This window comes from Zootoca vivipara, chromosome 8, assembly GCF_965207765.1.
Source record: "Zootoca vivipara chromosome 8, rZooViv2.hap1.1, whole genome shotgun sequence".
Taxonomy (NCBI): Eukaryota; Metazoa; Chordata; class Lepidosauria; order Squamata; family Lacertidae; genus Zootoca; species Zootoca vivipara.
The window spans coordinates 22,592,256-22,602,981 of NC_142591.1; positions in this window are offsets into that span (position 1 = coordinate 22,592,256).

The following is a 10,726-nucleotide window of genomic DNA, read 5'->3' on the forward strand; positions in this document are numbered from 1 at the left end:
GATTTTCCTCAAAGAGGCAGATATTTTGTGTTTTATTTAAAAACAACAACACATTATCATGTCTCTCACTTTTTTTTTTGCAATAGCCCAGCTGCCCAGAACAGGCTATTTCTTTTTAAAATACCATTTGAGAATCATTAAAGACACAGGAGAAGCCTCAAAATAAATAGCTCCTTGACCACTTACATTAAAGATGGAGGGTTTTTTTCTTCTTCTCATTAGGTTAAACAACAATCTGTGTCCATTATGAGACTGACTTAATGGAGGGTTATACTAAAACTTAGATGTTTAATCAAGTGGTATTTAAATGTTGTGACATAACCTAGACAGCATCTTAAAAAGCAGAGACATCACCTTGCCAACAAAGGTCAGTATAGTTAAAGCTATGGTTTTCTCAGTCGTGGTGTATGGAAGTGAGAGCTGGACCATAAAGAAGGCTGATCGCCGAAGAATTGATGCTTTTGAATTATGGTTCTGGAGGAGACTCTTGAGAGTCCCATGGACTGCAAGAAGATCAAACCTATCCATTCTTAAGGAAATCAGCCCTGAGTGCTCACTGGAAGGACAGATCCTAAAGCTGAGGCTCCAATACTTTGGCCACCTCATGAGAAGAGAAGACTCCCTGGAAAAGACCTGATGTTGGGAAAGATGGAGGGCACAAGGAGAACGGGACGACGGAGGACGAGATGGTTGGACAGTGTTCTTGAAGCTATGAACATGAGTTTGACCAAACTGTGGGAGGCAGTGGAAGACAGGAGTGCCTGGCGTGCTCTGGTCCATGGGGTCACGAAGAGTCGGACACGACTAAATGACTAAACAACAACAAATAAAACAAAATATTGTCTCACATAATTATATGAGCTTTCTCTAACAGTCTTCATCTCATTGAAAACGTCTAAATCTGGAATCCAAATATGTGCACTTTCTCTCTCTCTCTCTCGTAACTATTTTCCTGCATGGAACTCTACGCATGCTCTGAAACCGAAGTGTCTACTTAAGCAGGTTAAATGCAACTAGCTAATTTAGATTGCACTTCATTTGCAGATCTCTTTGTGTGTGATTTTGTTGCTTTCCTTTTCTTCCCCAATGTTTTTTTTTAAAAAAAATACATAGACCAAACATAGGAAACATAGAAATATCAGACCAGTATTCCATCTAGCTTGGTATGGTATCCAGCAGTTCTCCAGGAATTCAGTCAAGAGATTTCCCCCCAGCCCTACCTGGAAAGACCAAGGATTGAACCTGCGACCTTCTACATGCAAAGTAGATGTTGTTCTACTGAGCTATAGCTTCAATGGTTTTTGAAAGGAATTTCTCTCTAAAATCCTCCCCAGTCTACACAGTTGTCAAGCTTGTGTTCTCGGGATATTTCGTAAATTTCTTTTTAAGTTCTGGAGGCTTTGAGGAAGTAAACCTAAGTCTCCTTGTGGTTTAATATTTCTAGAGCTGAGCTGAAGGGAGGGCTCCTTGTCTGCTGGGCTTCAGGAAACCTCCCAAATAGTTGGACAAACTGAAGTCTTTTTCAGGCTACTTTTACCCTGTGGTGGCAGACTTTGAGGGCTCTTTTCTGAGAAACCCTTACAGTACAACCGGGGGCCCCACCTGGAGGGAAAGTCCCTTCACCAGATCTGTCACAGCGGTTGTTTTTTTTAATAAGTGAAGAGAGTTCCGTTCACACCCAAATCCTCAGCTGTACCAAGTTAGCGACTTGTACAGATGAAAAACTATGAACTGTAAAGGAATCTTCTTAACAATATAAGTGGTGTGCTCTGCATTTCCCAAGGTGCTGCTGCCAGGGCAGTTTCCCCATATTACTTAGGTACTGTCAGGGGGGGGGGGGTTGTTGCAGCTACTCTCGAATAAAGACGCTCCAGTCCTCACTGTCTTTAAGAGTTTTATTGTGCACACTATTTACAATGCAGAGATAACAGAGAACATGACCGCCTAGTCCGATTCAGAACCCGGCAATGGCTGCCTCCTGCTTTTTGGCCAGCATAACACCCTGGGCACCCCAAAACGCCGCTCCTTCGCCCCACGTGTGGGCGCGCGCCTCAATTCAGGCGCCGGAAGGAGAGGTTTCCCCTCTTGCTGGCTGGGGCGGCGCATGGGCTCCGACGTCTCGCTGAGTCCCTCATTTGCTGACCCTTGACCAGAGCAGTGCCAGGGCTCTGACACATCTCTGAGCCCCTCCTGCACTATCTGTTCTCCATAGTGTTGCCAGGGCTCAGACACCTCACTTAGCCCTCTCTCCAAAACCGCTCCATTCCTCAGTCCCTCCTCCCAACTCGCTACTTGTGCTGTCGCTGGGCAAAGTGCTGGTAAGGATGACGGGAGGAGGCTCCCTGTAAGGAGTCCCCATGACAGGTACTGTAGGTTTCTTGATTGCATTCTTCAGGGGTGTCTAGCAGAGCTTCTGGGAGTTCACTGTCCATCGTCTCTATAACATTTTCTCCTGGCTGCTGCAGTTACAAGATTACAAAAGGGGGGAAAGCAACTTAAGAAGCAGTCTTGGGGACCAGCAGCATCACACGTGTGTGGGGCAGGGAGTGGAGGGTGAATGGAACCCTCCCAAATGCTGCTGGAGTGAACCCCCGCTGCGAAGCAGGGCTGAGCTGTGTCCCTGCTTGCCTGCAGCCCTCACCTGTTGCATCCGCCTCATGCAGCCCTGCAGCATTGCAAAGCAGCATGGGGCTGGCAGGGCAGCGAGGAGCAAAATGCCCCCCTTCAAATGAGCCCAGGGCCACTTCCTCTCTGGTCCTCCCCATGCAACACCACTGCTTGGGACCACAGATGTTTGCTGAGCTTTAGACAAAAAATGATTTAGACAAAACTGCTTACCATGATGTATATATTAGGAGAAATTTTCATTGAAATTATTAATTTTTATTTTTTTTAAAAAAAAAATCACAAACTGATATGAAATTGTGGAGTACTGAATTTAAGGCTGGGGAAATGAAGAACTAAGAGAACTCAAAATTGACCAACATGCCAACCCCCAAAGTGTGTGTGTGTGTGATAGGCAAATTTTCTTCTGAAAAGTTAATTCATAATGTATAATAAATGTGCACTGTGACTAACAGACATACCAAGACATTATCATTGTTTTCTTGTTTAACATTTGGGGTTTATCTTTTCTTAAAAATAAATAAATTAAAACACATTTAGGTCTCAGTGCTCAACACACTGGCCATGATCCAAACCCCTGCACAGGACTTTTCCTACTCTATCCTACCAGCAGAGAAATTTTAGCTTTTGTTATGGAAATCCACAATATATGTACTCTCAAACTAGCCAAAACATTCAATAAGAGAACCTTCCATCTGCATGTAAAGTTTCCTTCTCCAGGAACAGAACTGGATACTATGTGGGTCTCCATGGATGTTTTGGATTTATAGTGTTGTAAATTTGTGGATTTTGAAAGGAGAGGGTTAGCAGAGGCAGGGATACTTCCCTGACAGCCAGTTGTCAAGCATATCTTTTATTAGGAAAGCCACAAGCTTCTAGCCCAGGGTTTCCAAGTTGGGTATCCTATGGGAGCTAATACTTAAAACAGCCTTCACCAATCTGGTGGCCTGCCAGATGTTTTGGACTACAACTCCCATCAGCCCCCATCGATATTAGAGGGTTAGTTTGGCATGCCTCCATTCCCCAGCTAAGAATGATGTAATATTGGAATTGTGTGAGGTAGGAGACAAAGAGGATGTCAAACTTCAGGTCTGACATACAAAGCTGAATCTCAAGGCCCCACAAGCTCATAGAAAAGATCTTTGTGGGGAGTACACCCATGTTCAGCTTGCATAGCTGCGAATAATCTCAAATATTACAAAGTTCTTTAAGCCGCCAAGGAACTTTTCATTTCTCTGAGTGGAGTCCCTAGCCATTATGTGAAAATCCCATTTAAATTAAAAGAGCTTGTTTCTATATAATAGGTTTTTTAAAATATATTAAAAAACATTCTTTATTGGTTAAAAACACATATTTATAGAACACATATGATAATAGATAAACATAAACAAATAGTTTTGGATGCAGCAGCGTTCCCACACGCGTAGGCTTCTCCACAGATTTTGTGGCGAGGCATTTCCGGGCATGCTAAGAAATATATGTTCAGGGCTGTTCCCACGACTGACATTAATGAGAAAGTCCAGGCGCATATATGGGCATTCCCACTGGAATGCCCCCTTTATGGAATTTCTCAACCTAGCAGGGATTCCCTACACCAAGACTCTTAGGTGATTTAAATGGATTCAACTGACCTCCATGCGAAGCTTTCTTTCACGCAAGAGGCCGCAGTGGGAAAAGAGTCTGGAGAACGCTTCTGTGGAGAAGCTACACGTTTTGTGTTTCTTACTAAAAGTAATGATCTTTTAATCATAGACCATAATCAGATAATCCATGGTTTGGCAATGGACCTGCCAAATGACAACTTTGTGATTTCCGCTTGGGGAGGAGAATGGGTAGGAGCAGCCGCAGCTGCCTGTCAAATTCAGCAGTGGCTAAGCCAGTCCCATTTCCCAGTATGCCAATGATGATGATGATGATGATGATATTATTATTATTATTAATTCCCCGCCCATCTGGCTGGGTTTCCCCAGCCACTCTCGGCAGCTCCCAACAGAATGTTAAAAACATGATAAAACATCAAACATTAAAAACTTACCTAAACAGGAATGCCTTCTGATGTCTTCTAAAAGTCAGATAGTTGTTTATTTCCTTGACATCTGATGGGAGGGTGTTCTACAGGGAGGGTGCCACTACCAAGAAGTCCCTCTGCCTGGTTCCCTGTAACCTTACTTCTCATAGGGAGGGAACCGCCAGAAGGCCCTCAGAGCTGGACCTCAGGCTGAATGATGGGGGTGGAGATGCTCCTTCAGGTATACTGGGCTGAGGCTGTTTAGGCCTTTAAAGGTCAGCACCAACACTTTGAATTGTGCTCAGAAACGTACTGGGAGTCAATTTAGGTCTTTCAGGACGGGTGTTATGTGGTCTTGGCGGCCAGTTCCGGTAGGGGTAGGGGAAACAGAAGGGAAAAGGAAGGGAAGAGGTGTCTGTCCCTATGCAATATTAGAACTTGGGGGCATCCAATACAATTATACCTCGGTTTAAGTACACCTCGGTTTGAGTATTTTCAGTTTAAGTACTCCGTGGACCTGTCTGGAACGGATTAATCCACTTCCCATTACTTTCAGTGGGAAAGTTCACTTCAGGTTAAGTACGCTTCAGGTTAAGTATGGACTTCCGGAACCAATTACACCCATACCTCAGGTTAAGTACGCTTCAAGTTGAGTACTCCACGGACCTGTCTGGAACAGATTAATCCACTTTCCATTACTTTAGATGGGAAAGTTCACTTCAGGTTAAGTACGCTTCAGGTTAAGTACAGACTTCTGGAACCAATTGTGTTTGTAAACCGAGGTACCACTGTAAAGCTGAGTTGGGGAGATTCAGAACAGACAAAAAAACGCACTTCTGCCCACAGTGCACAGTTAAACTATAGCATTTGCTCCCACAGAAGCAAGTGATGGGCACCAACTTGGAAGGCTCTAAAAGAGGATTAGACTTGGGGGATATCAATGGCTATGTTCTACCTCAAAGCCAGCCCAAGATACTTTGGCACCTGAGGTGAACCACAAAATGGTGCCGCTGTAGAGGTGGCATTCAAGGGCTGCTGAGGTGTTGATCCAGCCTCCAAGGAGTGTCCCACAGCTGTCACTGAAGGCGATGGAGGCCAGATCTGCTGACCCTATGACCATGCAGCTCAAGGGTGTCACCTCACCTTGCCTCGTGGGTGAGCCGGCCCTCTTCTACCTTTACAGTTGGGCATAGTGAGCCTTTGATCACCAGTTGCCTTCAGGTCTTGCTTGCAGGCTTCCCATAAACATCTGTGTGAAAAGAGCACTCAACTAGATAGGCCATTGACCTGGTCTAGCAAAGGTTTAGCTACATGCGATAAGCCTTTTCCTTGGGTATAATAAGCCTTTTCCTTGGTCCCTCATCAAGAACAACCTTCTGATAGTGCTCAAAACACCCACCTATTCATGAGCCGCCTACAATTAAATCGTATCTCCTAACTTATTAGTGTTTTTCAGCCCTAAAATAAGCAGACATAGTTGGGCAGAGAGCTGGAGTTTCTTGACTTGCAACTAAGCTTACAATTCTCTACTTCTTTCATAACGGCTTCTCTTAGCTCTTTCATAGGTGGGTGGACAGATGTTTGCAATTATGTCCCTATATGTGGTCCACAGGTATTCCAGAACTGAAGAGTCTGGCTCTTTTAAAAATATTTTCAAGAAACCAGCTGCCACATGGCTTCTTACAGCCAAACCACACCAAGTGGAAATATACTAAAAAGATGGGTAGAGTGAAGTACTTCTTTAAAAACAGAAAAATGACTCATGCTCATAAAATATAATTACTATAGTAATTTATTTAAAATATACTGGCTGACGAAAGGGGGGAGAATTTCATTCGCCTGTTCATTAGAGGGGTTTTTTCCTCCTTACATGGTTCTCTGTCCATAATTGGCACAACTTACAAACTTTCTGTCTTAAAAGGGACTTCCTAGTTTTGGATACTTGTTGGAATTGACCTATCTTCAGTCCTCTAGTGGGACTAGCCATGAAATAATCATTTGTGGACTGCGGAGCCTGAATGGAATGTCATATTGTAGCAAAGTGTGTCACCAGCTTTAAAGAATAATCAGGTTGGGGATTTCAAAGTGAACTTTAATAGCCTATGTGATATTAAATATTGGAATCATGAAAATGCTCCAAAAACCATACCTGGAAGGGGGAAAATATTTTTTTTAATTATGGGGTGGGGAAATCCAAAATATATTAGGCATATCTTGATGACATAAATTTTTGTATTATAAAGTGCCAGGAGTTTTACAAAAAAAATATTGTTGAGCCTTTTCTGTTAAAAATGAATTCCTCTATTCCTTCCCTATCCATTTAGAACTTCTGGAACAAGCTGGATCCTGCTCTTGATTACATTTTAATCCCATCCTTGGTCAATACAGCTGAGGACAATACAAGTGGCATGTTCCCCTTGCTTCATTTTATTCTCAGAACAATCCCAAAATGGATACATTAGGCTGAGATATAGCAAATGACTCCGAGGCTTTTCAGTGAACTACATGGTCCAGTAAGTATTTAAAACTAGTAAATATAAAAACCATGAGAATGTCTGCTCTTCCAACCACAGAAATATGTTGTCACAGTTGATATTTCTCCACATGACCAACCTCAATAGATCACCGTGAAATTAAATACTAAAGAAGAATAACCATTATCTTCCTAATGCGTCCTGGGGATTGGAGGTTCACTGTGGAGTGAATTTTAGTGTAGTGTATTGGTGTGTTTGTTTGTTTGTTTGTTTGTTTATTAAATTTGTATCTTCTTCTTTGGCAATCACTCGTAGTCGAGTAAGATTGTCTTCCATGAGCATGGTCTTAACAGTGGGTCCGTAAGTGACTGTGGAGGCCAATTCTGGATCCACATGTCCTTCTACAGTGGGGACATAGGTTACCAGGCAGGAGTTGATCACAGTAAGGGTTTGCCAAGTGTGCCTTCCTCTTAGCACATTTCTCCCTTTCTTCCTGAGTTAGAGTGTCTTCAAAGTGCGTGACACCTTTGGTAAAGGCTGTTCTCCAATTGGAGCTCTCACAGGCCAGTGTTTCCTAGTTGTCGGTGTTTATGCTACAGTACATATTTTTAGATCTGCCTTGAAAAGAGTCATTAAACCTCTTTTGTTGACCACCAGCATTACACTTTCATTAAATTTGTATACCACCCTTCATCTATAGATCTCAGGGTGATTCACAGCATAAAAATACAGTACAAGATAAAAATGCATAATAATAATAATAATAATAATAATAATAATAATAATAATAATTCATTACTCATAATGCTGCCCATCTGACTGGGTTGTCTCAGCCATTCTGTGTGGCTTCCAACAAATTAAAACATATCAAACATAAAACATTCCCTATACAGGGCTGCCTTCAGATGTCTTCTAAAAGCCTTGACATCTGATGGGAGGGCATTCCACAGGGTGGGCATGTCTACAGAGAAGGCCCTCTGTCTAGTTACTTGGAACTTCACTTTTCCAAGTGAGAGAACTGCCAGAAGGCCATTGGAGCTGGATCTCAGTGTCTGGGCTGAACAATAGATAATAAATACATAATGAAAACAAAAAACAAAACAAAACAACAACCCCCCACTTTTCAGGACATCAGATATATTGCGTGCACCAACAGATACCATTTTTTTAAGGTATAGAATTTTGAAGTTTATGACAGAACCTTGTTTTTGCTACACACCTTAACTAGATGAGCATGCTCATATACTCACAGAAGTGCAGAGTTGGAAGGGACCACGAGGGTCATCTAGTACAACCTCCAGCAATGCAGGAATCTTGTGCCCAATGTGAGGCTCAAACCCATGAGCCTGAGATTAAGAGTCTCATGCTCTACCAACTGAGCTAAAGCTCAGTGTCCTGTGTTCCTATAATACATTACTAGGAAAGCCATTAGGTTTAGATTGCCTAAAGGGCAAATGTTAACTTTGAACGCATCACAGTGCCCTGACAAAGGTTATTGTGATATGCAACATACAGATGCTATTTTGTCCCTAATAATGGACTAGCCTGGATGTCCAGAGGGAACAAGAGGCACTCATTAATGAGGAACAGCCTTCCTAATATATGTTTGGCTTATCAACACTAGAGTGCACTGAAGCTCCTGCGAATCTGGCTAGCTCTCCACAGTCTTTGGAGTGCATGTACCAGGCTGAAAATGAGCTTTCGGAGGAAAGAAAGGGGAAAACATTACCCGGACAACCCTCAGATGCTTGCCACGGATGCAGAGGCTAGCTCTCCACCACAAAAGAGGAAATGGTACGAAATAGACTGTTTAGTTTGAAATATATTAATGGGGAATTGTTGGCCAAACACCAGCCTCCTTGAAAATGAGGCAACCTCCCCCCCCCATCACAGTTTCCCCCACAAAACACAGTAGGCCATCTCATTAAGGACTCTGGCTCTGGGATGGAATAGGGAGCAAATTCTATTTGCTTACCACCATAGTGTCATCATCCAAAGCCTTGGAACAAATTAAGTCCCAGGATTCCTAGTCTCCATCTTAAGGGCTTCGATTTGTATGGTGTGCTTTGGTTTTGGTTTTTAAAAGAAGTCCTCTCATGAAACTTCATTAGCAGTTTAGAGCATATTCCTTGTTATACACGTTTTTGCATCCAATTTTGCCGAATACACTCATTTTTGCAAGGATCTTCCCCTAATATAATGCATTTTTTCACATTCTTTTTGCTAATAAGTACATTTCATGTTCACTTGACCCAAATATATGAATCTTTGGTGCACCATTTTTGAATGAGGGATGTTATTGCAAAATTCAGGGAAAGTGATCATTTTCAAAGATAGCAGTGCTGCAGTTCATGTATTTTTTCAGAAAGTGTGAATTAGGTGTTGTTGTTGTTGTTGTTGTTTAGTCGTTTAGTCGTGTCCGACTCTTCGTGACCCCATGGACCAGAGCACGCCAGGCACTCCTGTCTTGCACTGCCTCCTGCAGTTTGGTCAAACTCATGTTGGTAGCGTTGTCTTTGTCCATGGAGTTTTCTTGGCAGGGATACTGGAGTGGCTTGCCAGTTCCTTCTCCAGGTGGATCACGTTTAGTCAAAACTCTCCACTATGACCTGTCCATCTTGGGTGGCCCTGCATGGTATAGCTCATAGCTTCTCTGAGTTATTCAAGCCCCTTCGCCACGACAAATTAGGTAGGTCCCCATTAAGATGCGAACTGAAGTATATTTCCCTCCCATTCACAGTTTTTACTGCTAAGCGACGACAAATTGGAGTAAGCCAATTATTTCAGTGGAGCAACACACACACACATACAAAAGTTAGGTGCCCCCCTGTCTCGGCCTAGCAGTGGCAAGAGCCCAGGGGGTTCCAGGCACTCACCCAGGGCCTGTGTTCCCTTGGAGAACTGAGACACAGTGGAGACTGTTGTAGCTTTAAGAAATACACAGAGTCTATATGGAGAAAGTCCAGATCTCACAGCACAGTCACTTCAAGAAGAGCTTGTATCCCACATCAGTGCAGGCCACCTTCAGCCAGCCTGCCCAAAATGGATCCCAGTCTTTCTTCCTCCTCCTTCCCAGAACACCCTGCTAAAAATTCTCTTTTCCTGTCACCTCACATCCAGTTACCCTGGCAACCTTCCAACCCCCCCCCCCGGTCTCTGTTCACTTCTCAGGGCAAGAGGGGAGGGCAGTTCTTTTGCCTCGCCAATGGCCCTCTATTGTTTCTTAATGGCCCTAGTTTCACCAAGTCGAACAGTTTCTTGTTGTGAAGAATGTAACATTTTATTTCCATTTTTTAAAACCCTTGGCCACTTCTGTGCCATTTCTCAAGTGTGTGGGTGTCTGCCATGACAACTTTTTGGAAACCGGTTTATTTCCACTGCCAACAGCTTCACGACTGTGGTAATCACAATTACTGCTATGGTGAAGCTAGCTGGAGCTACTTTGGGGGCTATACATTCACTTGGCAAATTCCCTTTCCTTTGGCCTGGGTCAGCAGGGTGAGGAAAAACACACACTAAGATGACTTGGTCTCCTCTTGCAGAAGAAGAAGATGAAGAAAAAACCCAACTCTATCTTGGACAGCGTTTTGGAAAGCAATAAAATCAAATTCAGTTCATA